At 47.6% G+C, this 15,785-nt stretch overlaps 1 long non-coding RNA gene across 1 annotated transcript in view; it reads right to left on the minus strand.

Annotated features, from left to right (window-relative positions):
- LOC138284722 (uncharacterized) overlaps window positions 1-15,785 on the minus strand; it is a 172,873-nt gene that overhangs the window by 104,301 nt on the left and 52,787 nt on the right. Inside the window, exon 2 of the long non-coding RNA XR_011201448.1 lies at window positions 4,244-4,342. This is a non-coding gene — a long non-coding RNA (uncharacterized lncRNA). The remainder of the gene's footprint in view (window positions 1-4,243; window positions 4,343-15,785) is intronic.

Here is a 15,785-nt window from a genome sequence, read left to right on the forward strand (position 1 = left end):
AGCCCTCACTTACAGTACATCCCCTACAAGCCTTTGGTATCTATCCCATCAATCTGCTTCTTGTTGACACCATCCTTCAGTAATGCCATAAAAATGTCTCTCCTATATACTCTGTTATTGTCTGTACGACCCTCAGACCTCGAGACTCTCTCAGGTTTTGTCCAGTCTCCAAGCTCTCTTAACTTGTGAACTGCCTCCAGTACATCTTACAATGCCTTCCCTGTCTGATTAATTAGGAGAGTCATTATTACCTGCTTGTAAGCTGGAGGAGCAAGGCGAATAATTTTATTTCGCACTGACACAGAGAGCGGTCCATCTAACAGATGGTGAGCAACACCCATGAAAATAGCAGTTTTCATTCCTTCCGCCTTAATTCTCTGAATTGCATCTCTTAAAATGTACCAGGGCTTGTCATTTTGTGGCCAATCTGATTCTGTAGGATACTTATGGGTACACCCCACGACTGCTACCTGCAGTAGAGTGATCTGTTGCTTACCTGATAACCCCTAAACTGCTCCTGTATTATGGGGTCAGTGCTAAGAGTACAAAACTTAGGAGCATCTCCTATATCTAACATTACTCCAGAAGCACCTCTGTCAAATAATGGTACTATCCATGTAAGTAATGTTTCCCCAGATCTCTGCTTGAATCTGTCTATATTATCATTAACTTCCTGCTGGGTGTAGTGTTCAAGGGAGTGCATCTCAAAACCTCCAGTGTTTTGTGGAGTACCCTGTATTTTCCGTCTAAATATAGGCTGCTCATAAACCACTTTCTGTTCGTCTGGCTCAAACTAGTCCCCACCTTTTTTAACTGACTCATCACTAGAATCTGAAAAATCGGTTGAGTCCCAGATATTTCTCTCCCAGATTTCCGGATCCCAATTTAACCCTGCTTTAGCAATAGCTAAATGAACTTTCTTTCAATTGACTCTACCCCTCCGTTTCCCTTACTTGTATTGGAAGACTTGGACAGCTGCCTTATCGGCGACAGATTGATAAGTATCTGCTTTATCTTGCAATAACTTATTCTGACAAGACAGCATGGTTACATTATTTTTAGCTTCAACTAGCTGTCTCTCTAATTGCTCATTTTCTTGTTCCAGCGGCACATATCTTTCGTGCATTTGTCTATAAGCAGACAACAGGATCCAGCCCCGTCTGCCTAAAGTAGATATATCACATCCCCTTTCCAGAGGTACTTTCTGTAAACAGTGTAAAACCATTTTTGGCTGAGCATCGCTAACATCCATCCCAGCTTTCGCATAATTCTGCTCCACAAGACCATTCATTCGCAAGAACATTATGAGGTGCTTTTTCCCACTCTGGTATCTCGTTTGGAACATGGAAAACTGCATTTTATGTTTTGTCAATCATTTTTCACTTTTAAATCTTTCACCTCCTATCTGGCCGACTATGCTAAATTGTTCTGCTTTGCTTCAAACTAAGGGGGAACAAGGCTAAAGAATACAAAGAATGCAGCACTCTTAGCCTGAGTAATGCATTTATTACAGCACTTTCCAGGGTTCAAATATAAGTATTCAAAAATATTAATGTGAATGCAGCAAAACACGAGCAGCTATTAAAATAATCATGCAATTGAATAATCAGAGAAAAATGCAATATATGAACAATGAATATGTATGCAGTGAATATATCTATATTTATGCATGTACACAGCAAAGCTAGATAATTGCGAATTAAAAATGCATCACCATGGGGATCGAATCCAACATCATCCTTGTCTTTGCCAACGTCAAGCTGTAGAACCCTGGACAGCTGAGACAGGAGAAATTCTCCCCAATGGGATTGTTCTGAGCAATGTGTCCACCCTCAGAAATGAGTTCCTTCTGCCTCAGTGCCAAGCTTCTCCACTTTATATACTTTAAACAAACTTAAGAGGAAGGTCCTGGTAACCCCCCTCCCTTCGAGGAAGTTGTGAAATTCAAGCACTGACTGTACTGGGTCAGTGTTGAAAAACACGCAAAGGATTGGCCAGATCCCAGGGTTTATTTCCAAGATAGAGCCATACACTTCTCTGCTATAAGCATTCTCATCCTTGTACACTTTTATCAGCGTTGCATCCCCCATGTCAAGTTCCCTTCCCTGGTGAGAAAAGCAAAAACATGTTAACAAGCTGTGCATGGAAAAATACCTGCGCCACCGATGTGATGGTATTTGAAGCTAAGCTAAGCACAAAATGGAGTCAGTGGTCAAGATGGAATAGGTGGTTAAATACAGATAGCATTACACCAATACACCAACCGTTATAATTGACCCACTATACAATATGCCTTAAAATCATGGGCCTTCAGACCGCCCTCTGTTGGGGAAAGTTGCAATTAAGTAAGGCCCACCCTGGGATGCCCAGTACCCCAGATGAGATCACCCACTAGCATGTTTAACAGACAAAACACCTTATCTGGCACCATCAGAGGGAGGTTAACAAATTAATACAGGAGACATGGTAGCATTACCATTTTTGCCAGGGCCAATCGACCAGAGAGTGATAAACATAGTGTAATCCAAAAGGGAATTTGTGATTTAAGTGAGTTAATCAATCTCACAAGATTTCCCTCAAAGAAGTCCTTTGTGCCCCTATATACATGTATCCCCAGGTATCGAAAGCTGTAGGTTGCAACTGATAAATCCATATCACCAAATTGCGGTGCTGAGCAAGTGCCATTAGCATTGAAGTAAAAGGCACAGGACTTTTTTCTGTTTATACAAAGGCCTGATAGTGACCTGAATGTTGACAGTAAACTGGGTATATTTTGCAGTCCGAGACTTAGGTCCTGAAAGTATTAGACAGACTACAGGGGTGAGGTGCGTTCCGGCCCAGGACCACCACCAGTTTAAAGCCAAAGTCAGTCGAGCAAGAACTTGGAAAAAGCATATAAGCGTACACCACATTCGTGTCTTCCTGAGCGATGAAGTCATTCACCGACGCCCCCTCCGGCCAGGACAAGTGATGGATGAGACAAAACTCACCCTTAGGTTTTTTGGGCACCATACCCATAGGTGAAATCATCAACGTTTCCAGAGGCCATTCAAAGAATGGACCCACAATTCTGCCCTTTACAACTTCTTTTGCCAGTTTATCCGCTACCACCCTCGGCATTTCTTTGGTAGACCGCAAATTGTCCGCCAATCTCTTCTGTCTCGGCCCTTGATAACCTATCCGAAACCCTTCTTTGAAACCCCACTCCAATTTGCACGCTATGTCCCTGTCTGGGTACATGCGCAATCATGGCAGCAAGAACTCCAGGTTAATTGGCTTGGCGACCTTTTCTCGCAGGAGTGCCTTGCTTCCCTCTACCCCTGGCTGTTCCCTACTGCTCTGCTGGACTGGTGAGTGAAAAGCACTGCATGGCCGGGTGTCTTCCCCCGCATTTGGAGCACTCATGTTTGAATTTACAAGGATGTCTCGAGCAGAAACCCTTATTAAAGTTCCAACATGCCCCTGAGGTAAGTATCTGGGGTTGTTGTAGCTTATCCGCCCCCCCCCCCTTGGGCGGGACAGGACTGAAACAGCTTGTACACCACCGGTAGGCCACTAGCAGTATGCGTTGATGCCGCAGAATGTGATGAAGCCATCCACTGCATCCATAATTCTGAGACAACATCATCCCAGGGTTTCTCAGGATTCATACTGACGGGTGCCCGAAACTCCTCGTCATAACTCAGACATGTGAAACCCCCAAAATGCATTTGGGCTTTGCGTATAATATCCATGTATTTAAAAAGCACAATGGCCCTGTTGGGAAATTTCTCGCAATAGATACTGCCATATATCAAAAAGGCTGAGGTCCAATTGTCCATAGTGATCGGTACCCTGGGCCGTCGAGCTAACTCCCACTCCTCTTCCTTTGAGCCCTCCCTTTCCTGTATGTCTCTATGGAGCAGTTTGAAAACATCTACATACTCATGTCACCAAATCCTAGCCTTCGTCTTGTCAGCCACATGGGAACCTAAAGGCATTGCAAAGCCCATAAAAGGAAGTAGCTTCTTATGCTCCTCTCTGACCTTGTCATCCCCCTCCTTACCGTCTCTCGTCGATGTTAACCCAATGTCACCTGCAGGAGCCGTATCCTGTATTGCCATCTGCTTACTGTCCCCAACCTGTGCCGCACTAGCGCCAAGTATGTCATGTATTGATTGATCACCTACTCCTATGGACTTGTGCGCTTTAGTCACAGCCGTAACTTGACCCTCGCCCCAAACAGACCACCATTCTCCCTTACCTTGAAAATGGGGAACCGTTCCCTTTGATGCTGTCAGAAGCTGGAACCACGCTCCTCTTTGTGCGCCGCTGCCTGTGCCGTCCCACTGTCCGCATTCTCCTGTAAGACAGAAATTGAAGAGGGGGTTGCGAAAATCTTGTGCCTTTTCCACCTCCCTTGTTCACCTCTCACCTCACTTTCGCGTATCTCCCCGTCTTCCCATTCGTCAAACTCATCCTCATAGTCAAGTTCCACCACCACCTCTTCGTCCATCTCACACTCTTCCTCATCACCCTTCGCATCCATTACATTACTCCACTCGTCCTGAGCTCGTCCCCCATGGGGTCTGCCATACTTGTGACCCATACGTTCCTGCACTGTAGAGAAGGCCGCTGAAGACCTCTCTATTGCTTCAGACCAACGTCCTGAGGCCGTATTGCCCCCGGTTGGCGTCACCTTCTTTCTGCCAGTCTCTTTTACTGGCTTGGACTCTCCGCGCCTGCCATGTGTGCCACTCATGCCCATCAAGCGGCTGGACCCCGCGGCCGCACAAGCCTTCTGGCTACTCTCCCGCTCCTGTGGAACCTATACCTAACTACCCTGCCTAGTCCCAGGGCCCACCATGCCCCCTTACCCCTCTTTGCCCGCCTTCCTCTTGGGCCACCGCTTTCTCCCTAGGGCTTCTTCCCTGTCCCATTGGACATTGATGGAGATTGATGGGCCCATCTCCATCTCCATGACAGCCTTCCTCTGTTCCCTAGCCCTGGCCTCTATATCTACTGTGGGCCCATCCTGTGCCTCGTGCTGCCCTGATGCAACACTTGAAGGTGCCTCTTCAATATGTCCTGGTGGGTCCTCAGTGTCCCCTTCTGCTCCTCACCGCCCACCCCAGCCCGGCCTCCAGTACCATACCCTGTCCCACCCCAGGCCCAGTCTGCCCACCCCTTTGGCCTTCTTTTTTTCAGGTGCCCACCCATGCCTGCAGCCCTGGGCCCCTCCCTACCCACAGAGAGGTCTAAAGGAGAGCGGCCCTGATTCAGGGCCCAGCCACCATGCCCTCCTGGCCCCCTGAGGACCACATACTTGCCCCGCATTGTCTAGCCCAACATGGCCCAAAACGTGGTAATCGCCGGGGGCCCTGCCCTCCACGCCCCCTCCTCCTCCCACCCCACCCCTCCAACACAGGCCTATCAGGCCCCAACATGAAAAGGCCTGGTTTGGAGTCTAGGAGAGTGGACGTGCAGCATCCACACCCCACTGATTTCTTTCTTTATGCCCGTTCAGGCGAACCGCAGGCTGCGATAGCAGCAGCCACCCCGCTGGTGGCCATGCGCGTATGGCATGTCATGCTGACCCAGGCCTGGTCTAAAACACCAGGCCTGAGTAAATCTGCATGGCCGGCTTCGCTGAGCAGGCGAAGCGTGGCCCGCACCACAGCAGCGTCGTGGCTCTGGGCCATGCCGCTTGTAAAATATACACACCCTCCACGCCTCCCTACTGGGACTGGCCAATCTTCTGACCGCACGATGGGATGGCGCGGAAGAGGCCGGACCCTCCGCCTCACCCTATTTAGCCCCTTGTCCTATTCCCACCCCCACGCACCCTACCCCAATCCTGTCCCCTTGACACCACTTCCCCTCCCCTCCGAAAGCTTCAGTGGAGAGACTAGAGTGCTTCTGTTCTCTATGGTGCCCCAACGTGACTTTGATTGAGACCTGATAAGGCTGGATCAGACTCTTGGCGTCACACCACTAATAGGCCTCTGCTGTAACCCCTGCGCCACCACCCAAGAATTGATGACCCTGGATGTGCGGCGGTTGTGAGACGGAATAATTGAAGGCCAGAGGTGAAGACAGCGCTGTGCGCATGGCAGCAAGAATACCTGAGGGGGCCCGTAATTTGGTGGAGCTAGTGAGAAGGCAGAGAAGGGAAGGAAATATAAGAACCCTCCCTCAAGAGACTGTCTGTAAACCACTACAACAAATAGAAGGGGCGCTCTGGCCTTATTCCCCACCCCTTTGGAGGCGAGCAGACCGGCTGGTGCTTTGACGTGGAGGGCACCTCCGAGATCGCCGCTTGGCCTGGAGCACAGGAGGACAGCATTGTACTACACCCATGGGCTCTTTGACGTCTACTGAGGACAAGGCCTGCATGGAGTGAGAACGGACAGGGGGAACGGGCAGGGACAAGCAAAGGACCCCCTCCCCTTGGGACAACTGCATATGTTCAGTGAACATATTTGAAGATATCCTGCCCTTACAGAGACCTGCAAAATCAACATAGGTAAGCTGCAGTGGTGTTGGCCCCTGCAGTTTTCATTGTGCCATTGAACAGAACTGAGTGGTCAGTAGAACTCGGTCAAGTTAATCAGCTAAAGTGTCTGCGAAGACTGGTCTTTAGCTACTCTGGGCCACACTAAAAGTAAGAGTACTGACTCCAGGGGTCATGCTAGCTCACAGTCCACCCCCACAAGGAGTTCTCATGTCACCCCATTGGAAGAATGCATCCTGCCTACATGTATGGACCTGCCACACGATAATAATACTGAATATAATACTACAGGAAATCCACAAGTCTAGGACAGTGATAGAACAGCGACTGGGGACCATTACCTCGGCCCTCAGCCTGCTTATAAAAGACCACAGAAAATTAGTGAGAAGGGTGAAAAACACTGAAACAGCTGTAGCTGCTCTTGAATCCCTGGCATTCGGAGAGCATGCCTACCATTGCGCAGCTCCAACGCAAGGTTGACACGTTACAAGAAAGGGCATAGGACACAGAAGGAAGAGTGAGGAGGAATAATGTTCACATTGTGGGCCTGCCGGTGTGGATCGAGCGGCAGAATGCCATGCAGTACATGGAGACTAGGCTGAAAACTGTAGTGGCTCTAACCGGCCTTTCCTCCCTTTTCACAATTGAAAGATGCAATTGTGTCCCGGCAAAAAAGCCACCATGTGGGATGCCACCGTGCTTGACAGTGGATCTAATTCTAAATTACAGGGACACCTTCCTCCACAGTGCTCGAGAAGCGGCGCCTATTATGGTGGACAACATCAGGGTGTCCCTGTTCCCTGATTGGACGCTCTGTATCCAATGACAGAGGGACTCCTACCAACCAGTCAAGCTGCAACTGCGAGCTGCGGGACTACCCTATGCGTTGCTCTTTCCGATTAGGTTGAGGATTGTACACAACCACAGAAGCCATTTTTTCGACACACCAGAGGCAGTTTGATACTGGTTGGAACAGCACGTCCCACATGCACCCACAAACCAGATACCTCCCAGCAAATGCCGCCTGAGAAACAGAAGCAGTTGCACAGGAGACGAATTGGCATGGAGAGACGGACACAGGAGGGAACTACACCCATGTTGCAGCAAGTCAGAGAGGGTCAAGAAGTGGCCCTCAGGTCAGAAACCTCCTTCCGAGGACAACACCATTCGGCTCGTTCGAGGGTGCGGCAGGGGGTCTGAGCTAGCAAAATGCAACATTAAAGCGGCTTTTCTGCTCCTGCCTATCCACCCTGACAATTTTGCATTACTGGGCATGCAGCTAGATGGGGCGATCTATGTGGACAGAGTACTCCCGATGGGCTGTGCCATTTCCTGCGCACTTTTTGAGGCTTTTAGTACGTTTCTTTAATGGGTTTCTGTGTAAGTGTGTGGTCATCTGGAGGTGACACATTACTTGGACGATTTACGGTCCTTGCATAAGATTGATTTGCATACGGCACAACAGCTCCTGGATTTCCTCAATTTTGCCTGTAGGGTAGTCAGGGGGGAGTAGAACATTTCGCAGGCACCTGGGACTAGCTATTTGAGGTGCCTCTCTCCCGCACCATAGGATTCGTGTGTCAATGGGTCTGCGAGAAGACATCAGACTGTGAGAGACGTTCTTAGCACAGTTCAATGGGGTTTCCATGATTTTGCAGGTGAAGGACACGATCTGGCAGGTGCAAATCTTCTCGGATGCAGCCGGGCCTCTGGTTTTGGTCTTTTTTGGGACGGTCTGTGGTGTGTGGAGCAGTGGCCCGCACATTATGTGACACAAGACAGGAGTATTGCTTTTCTAGAATTCTTTCCCCTGTTGGTGGCCTTGACTGTGCAGGGAGACGAACTTGCCAACAGGACGGTAATTTTTCACATGGACAACATGATGGTTGTAGACATGGCAAACACACAGAGGGCCAGGGACCTGAGGGTGTTGCGTTTATTGAGATGTTTTATGCTCAGATGTTTATCTTTAAATGTTATATTTAAAGCAGCACACATTGCTGGGGTGAACAATGCTATTGCATAATCCCTGTCTTATTTACAGTGGCAACGGTTTTGCAGTTTGGTGTCAGGAGCAGAGCGGCACAAGACAGTGGTCCCAGCAAACATTTGGAAGTGGAGGGCGTGATGATCATTGGGCTGGTGGAGATGTCATTAGTGGAATCAACTCGCAAGAGTTATCGTCTGGCATATTTGGAATTTCAGAGTGTTTAATGTTTGGATGGGATTTTTGGGTGCAGTGTGATGACAATCTCAAACTTTACATTTTGTTTTGTTTCTGATACAAAGAGGTTTGTCGCCCGCAAAGATTGGGGGCATGTTGGCTGGCGTGTATTTTTATGGTAAATTGTTTTTCGGTTGCGAACCAGCAAAAGATGATTTTCTGTGTAGAATGTTGAAAGGGTGAGGTGGAGCTGAAGCGGGGACTGGCAAGGCAGCATGGGAACCCATTACATTTGATCTATTGTTGGAACTGTTGCATGTGCTGCTGGTTTGTTGTACTGACTCTCGTGAACTTGCGTTGTTTAGGCTGTGCATGGTGTGGATGTTTTTTGGGGCATTTTGGATGTCTGAGCTTTTGGGTGTGGGTAGTCCGTCGGTGTGAAAGTGGGTGACATATGCCTAAGAGAAGGGGGCGCTTGGGCATATGGCTTAGAAAGTCCAAGACGGATCATTTGGGAAAGGGGCAGTGGGTGTGGTTGAAGAAAAGTGGGGATACAGCTGCTAGTCCGGTTGTTGAGTGGATCAGTTTTCGGTCACAATAGACGACATGTGGGGCCGGCGTTTTTAGCCATGCGAGTGGCGAGAAGCTCACAGCATTCCAGTTGTTGGCTGTTTTGCGGATGGCGCTGAAAAGGATCAGGAGACAGGACCAGTCCTACGGGACTCATTCTTTCAGAATAGGAGCAGCTACAGCGGCAGCTCATTTAGGTTGGGACTGGGCTGAGATTCGGCGAATTGGTAGGTGGAGGTCTAGGTGCTGTAAGCAATATGTGAGGTTTTGACTTGTGGGGCAGGTTCTGAGGAGTAGGACGGTGCAGGGGCTGGGATAAAGGGGGTGGGGAATCCGTGGATGTTGTACGAAAATGTTTTATTTTTGCAGGTTGCGTGGCCAGTCCCAGGAGTCGGAAGATTGTCACTTGGATGGTCGGTCATTCATTCATTTATTGGGTGGCTAAATATGCAGCAGCAGATCTATGGACGCTCATTGGGATTGCCGAGTAGCCGTCACGAAGTCCTGTGGTGGGGGAAGAGCGGAATGAGATGCTTCCTTTTCTAACATCGATGATGCTAAATTGGGGTTGTCCAGATCTTCTGTTATAGCACCTGGGTGAAAATGAATTGGTGAAATTGTTGGGGCTCACCCTACTGAAACATATGCAAAGGGATCTGTAGTTGCTTTGTCAGAAGATGCACTGTACATGCTTAGTATGGACTGAGTTTGTACCTAGGAGGAAGTGAAGAGGAGTGCTGAAGCATGGAGCTATGGAGAGGGCTCAGAGGAGGCTCAATAGAGCAATGAGGATTTTCTCCTGGGCCCATGGTATTAAGGTGCTGAAACACGAAGACATTACTGAAGAGGAGGCGGGGCTATTCAGGACTGATGGTGTGCACCTATCCGAGTTGGGCAATGCATATTACACTATTGGGCTTTGCTTAATTTTGGCCGGTTTTGGGGGGGGGGAAAGTATGTGGCTCAAGGAGTAGGTGTAAAGTTGTGCAATGTTGCAGTGGGCTCCCTGGTGGGGCAGCAAAATGCCTAATGAGTTTGTGGCAGTAGATGGGGTAGGGTGGAGAGTCAGATGCGGGACTGGCCACTCTTCCAGGGGGGAGAAAGAAGCAGGTGAAGGATTATAGTGTGGGGGATGCCCGAAGCAGGCAGGGGATGAAAGGAAAAGGGGGATGTGTGGGTGAATTGAAGTGGAAGATGAGTGAACGGAGGCAAATTGAGGAAATGAGTGAAAAGGAGGACTGTGGAGAAGTTTCAGAGAGGTGGGGTTTTAAAAGTTAGTTTGGAGTTGACTATGTACAATGTTATGTATAAGAGTCAATCCTGTCCTAAATAAATGGCCTTTTACACTACGTAAACACTGTGTCACTGACTATTTCCCGATGGAGGGCCACTTGGTGAGCAGACGCAGTCTAGCCTCTCCACAGGAGCTTTCCGGAGGGGGAGTGCTGTCAAGGGGACAGGATTGGGCTAGGGTGCGTGGCCTGGGAATAGGACAAGGGGTTAAATAGGGTGAGGTGGGAGGGACTGGCTTCTTCTGCGCCAGCCCATTGCGCGGTCGGAAGATTGGCCACCCACCCGCCCTACATGTGGAAAGGCTTCAGGATAGGGGTGCGGTGTTGATCGTGTGGGTGTTGGGTAAATGCCAGTTAGGGCAGGTTGCTGACAGGGGTTGTGTGGCAGTAGATGGGGGAGGGTGGAGAGTCACATGCGGCCTGGCCACCCTTCCGGGGGGAGAAAGAAGCAGGTGAAGGATGATAGCGTGCGGAATGCCTGAAGTAGGCAGGGGATGAAAGGAAAATGGGGATGTGTATGTGAATTGAAGTGGAAGATGGGTGAACGGAGGCAAATTGAGGGAATGAGTGAAAAGGTGGCCTGGGAGAAGTTTCAAAGGGGTGGGGTTTTAAAAGTTTGTTTGAAGTTGAGTATGTACAATGTTATGTATAAGAGGCAGTCCTGTCCTAAATAAATGCCCTTTTACACTACGTAAACACAGTGCCACTGACTGTGTCCCAATGCACAAGCGCTGCATCCCTGCCATGTGACTCTACTCCACACTTGGGTCAGCTAGTGCCAGTATTGTCACCACCGCATTCCCCGGACTCGGGCAAGCAACTAACCTTACAGCCCCATCCGCGTCTCTCCCACGTTCCGCTCCTCCACGTGGACAGGCCCGACAGGTACCACCGATTCACCGGGCGGAGCAGCGGGATACGACCTCGGCCTCAGGCCACTTGTAGCATCTTCACACAGGGTTTAGTGAGGGTCAGCTCTGACACTGCCACAGTCTCCAAGCGGCAACCAAGCACCCCTGTGGCTCCGTCTGGGTCCCTCTTGCGCTCTGCTTATTCATGTAAAGTGGGCCGACCACAGGCACAGACCCACCTGGTGAGCTATCTCTTCTTTGCCAGGAGGGATGATGCGACTGAACTCCAGCCACATATCATCAGCAGCAGGGTACAGGGCAACAAGGGTGTTCCTCTGCAGGTAACTGTCCCTCTCTTGAACGGATTTCTGCTGATGGATAGGTCCTGGGCCGAGAGCTCTCGATTATGCGTCCACCATCTCAGCAGCTGTCCTCACCCCTCATGTGAATTGCACATTTATATTGCTTCATCAGAATTTCTCACTCATGTTTGGTCTTCTCATGCCTTAAGCTTCTTATCTCAAGAACATCTGCTGCAGGGAAGACCCACCCCCTCTGTCACTTTAGTGATAGCTGCCACTTACTTAACTTTCCTTAATCCATAACTAGATGCAGTAATTGTCTTCACTCACAATTCTGGGGAAATGTTCACCCTAATTTTGTAGATGCAATCAGAATCTATGTGCCTGATTAAAGATATGCCATTCACCTTATTACAAGTGGACTACGGTATAATTTTGAATGGTGGGTCTATCATTGAAGATATGTTATAGACTATTACATTTTGAGCAAAGACTTATTGTAGCACATCCAATGCATTTTGCAGAGGTCTTTTAAAATTCATATTCAATTATATCCTGATACACTTGTACACATTTGTGACGCATTACACGCCCACCAAACATGTAACCAGCCCCTACGTTGCATGCTTTATTTTTATTGTGTAAAAAGCAATAATGTTTTAATTGAAAATAGCCCTCTGCAAAATGTATTGCAGCCTTTAAAATAAGGGCTTCGTTCATAATTCAGTATTCTACAGCGTACATAGAATGGTAGAGTTTTTATTCAGAATGTACATGTATTGGAGTTAATATCTGATGGATGAATAAAAGAATAAAGGTGCATATTTAAGAACCCCTAGCTCCATTCCACTGCCACATTAGCATCATTTTTTTAGGCTAATGTAGTGTTAGAAGGTAAAAATCGCTGCACCAAATACAAAGTAGCATAATAAATGCATTGCGACACTTTGTAACAATTTGAGCTACATTATGCCTGCGCCAGGCATAATGTATGTAAAGGGGGCGTTCCCCAGTTAGAGGGGGTCAAAGAAATGGCACAAGGAAATCCAAGAGATTTCCTTGCTGCATTGTTTTCCGGCACTTTTAACCCCTGCTCAGAGCAGGCATTAAAGGAGGCCTCCATTGCTTACAAAGGGCCTCTGGGTGCTTTGCAGGATTAGCATCAGAATGTTAGACACTAAGGGCCAGATTTATGGAAAAGTGTTGCAACATGGTACTGTGCCAAAATTGGCAGCACCGTGCTGCGTCACTTTAGAAATGCAGGGATGCGCCGTATTCAAGGGAATACGGCGCACCCCTGTGTTGTCTTCTGCGCTGGCGCTAAATTCAGCTGCCAGCGCCAACGCAGGCATCCTTGCACCATCGTGCAAGGAAGTCTGCATTGAGGGGTGTGATTGTTTATGTGCGGGAAGGTGTCCCTTCCCGCACATACACAATCACTAAGCACAAAGCAGGACACACAGAAGTGCCAAAGCGTCATTTTCAAATGATTGTTTATGTGCAGGAAGGGACACCTTCCCACCCATAAACAATAATTTCTGGCATTTTGCTCTTTCTATGCGTGCTGCAGAAAGCAAAAAAACGAGGAGGAATAAAAGTATTCCTCCTCGTTCTGCCCTGCTAACGCCACCCCTGGGGGTGGCATTCGATTCTGGCACTGCCTCAAGTTTATAAAATTTCATAAACCTGAGGCAGCGTCAAAATGCAATGGGTGTTGCTGTGGCACGCCCACACTAACACCCATTGCACGGCCCTTCCACACACACTGCTGCGTGGGAAGGAGCCGTATTTACAAGGTGACGTTAAGCAACAAAAAGTGATATAACGCCACCTTGTAAATATGGCGCAGTGCTTAGCACCACAGGAGCGTCAAGAAAAGTGACGCTCCTGTGGCGCTAGGGGCCTATAAAGACGCCCCCAATCCTGCAAAGAGACGGATTAGTGTAAAAAATTCAGACACTAGTCCCTTAACTACCTCCATGATGCTTAGGCCCTGATTTATACTTTTTGGTGCAAAACTGCACTAATGCAGTTTTGCACCAAAACGTTTAGCACTGGCTTGTACCATTGCTGTGCACCAGCCGGGCACCATATTTATGGAATGGTGCAAGCCAGTGCAAAGGGTAGGCTAGCGTAAAAAAATATGACATTAGTCGGGTGTGGCTGGCTGGATGGAAGAAGGGGGTTTTGCACCAAAAAATGACATTAGGCATGTTAGAGTGAAAACAAAATGACTCTAACCTGCCTAGAGTCATTTTATGATGCAAAACCATCCATACCACATGACTCCTGTCTTAGAAAAGATAGGAGTCATGTCCGCCAGCACAGGGTACCAGGGTCTCCTTGGCATGGCCATTGCACCCAGTTCCATGTAGGGGGCCCATTTCAGGGCCCCCAATGTCACTTTAAAAAAAAAAACCTTCCTGTACTTACTTATACTTACCTGGTATGGTGTCCCCCATCCTCTGCTGTCCCTCTGGTGTGGGTGGGGTTGTCCCTGGGGCTTGGGGAGGGCACCTGTGGGCTTATTTCATGGTGTTCCACCATGGAAATAGGCCCACAGATCCCCTAACGCCTGCCCTGAGCCAAGCATTAAAAAATGGTGCAAAGCAAGCTTTGCCCCAATTTGTGACCCCTCCTTCCTCCAGAGCGTGATTTTAGCACGGGGTATAAATATAACGTTAAGGCCATAGAGTCATTTTTTGCACGGGAACGCCTACTTTGCCAAAGTATAAATATGGAGTTGGTTTTGCACCGACTTTGTGTAAAAAAAAAAATAACACAAATTCGGCGCAAAACAAGTATAAATATACCCCTTAGCAATGTAAATACGGCGCACACATGGTGGCGTTGAGGGAGGGGGCACAAGAAAAGTGGCACTGCACGGTGTGCAGCACCACTTTTCTTAAATAGGCCCCAAAGTATTTTAAGGAATATCCATTATTATTTCCCAGTTCTTCTGGTTCACCTCTCCACACTCATTTTAAAACCTGTAAGGGAAGTGCCTCAGGTCTTCGCTTTGAACTGAAAGCATAGAGCGTTTACTTAGATTAGTAATCTGGGACCCCGAAACAGACTTTTTTGACGCAAAGAGGTGGTTCACCTGTTCCAGAATCAGTCCTATTGATCTATTTCTCAATTTATCTATCTATAGTTTTAAATGTCCCCGTGGACTCGTGCATGATAGCACTGTACAACTGCAGGACGGCAATAAAACTGAGGGAATGAGACAAAATATGAGTATGCATTATTTTAATATGGTTGGAGCAGGTAATGATAGGGGTTGGGCAAGGTGGCTGGGGCACAACACACACTGGCATATGAGGACAGGGCATCTGTAGTGTTGACGGTGAAACATGTGAGACGCACTCTGTAGCTATACAGAGTAATGGCACACAAGTGATATTTTACTCTAAGTAGATCAAATGTTAACCTTGCATCAGTCAGAATAATCTATGCACTGTATCTATCTAGAAAAACACCAAACATTAAATCCTTATATACATTTATTAATCCTACTAGTCATATCCTTCTTTACATTTTACGATCCTAATAATAATTTTGGAATCCACAACAATACATAAACTATACACAAATATAAATATCACTCTATTCAATACAATTCATTATCAATTTCATGGTTCATAATCAAACCCAAAAATGTTGATCTAATTGACAATAATGTCTAAACCCAACAAAAAAACTTCCAATTCGTTGTCAACACGTGTTTCATCCGGGGGAGTACCCCTAGGTTTTCCTCAGGACTTGCTTGTCAAATGAAGATTCATGAAAGACTTCCTACAAAACAGTATTATCATATGACACGAGTCAATTACTACTGTCTCCTATTCATCCATAGCCTAATAATAAATTTCAAATTGAAAACCAACTATGTGCTCAGGTGAGAACCATGCAAGTATCTAACATCATCATTATATGAGTGGTGTTTTATTGTGCAACTGAGTCAACTACTCATTATCAAACATTTCACCCCCCTTATGCTGTAGAGTATGTAGATAGTGTATAGACCAAGTAAGTGCATCCCTACTAAAAGTTAGATTGAAATCATATAAAGTGCCTGAAATACATATACATAAATGAATCAATAAAATA

Source organism: Pleurodeles waltl, chromosome 3_1 (genome assembly GCF_031143425.1).
Source record: "Pleurodeles waltl isolate 20211129_DDA chromosome 3_1, aPleWal1.hap1.20221129, whole genome shotgun sequence".
Taxonomy (NCBI): domain Eukaryota; kingdom Metazoa; phylum Chordata; class Amphibia; order Caudata; family Salamandridae; genus Pleurodeles; species Pleurodeles waltl.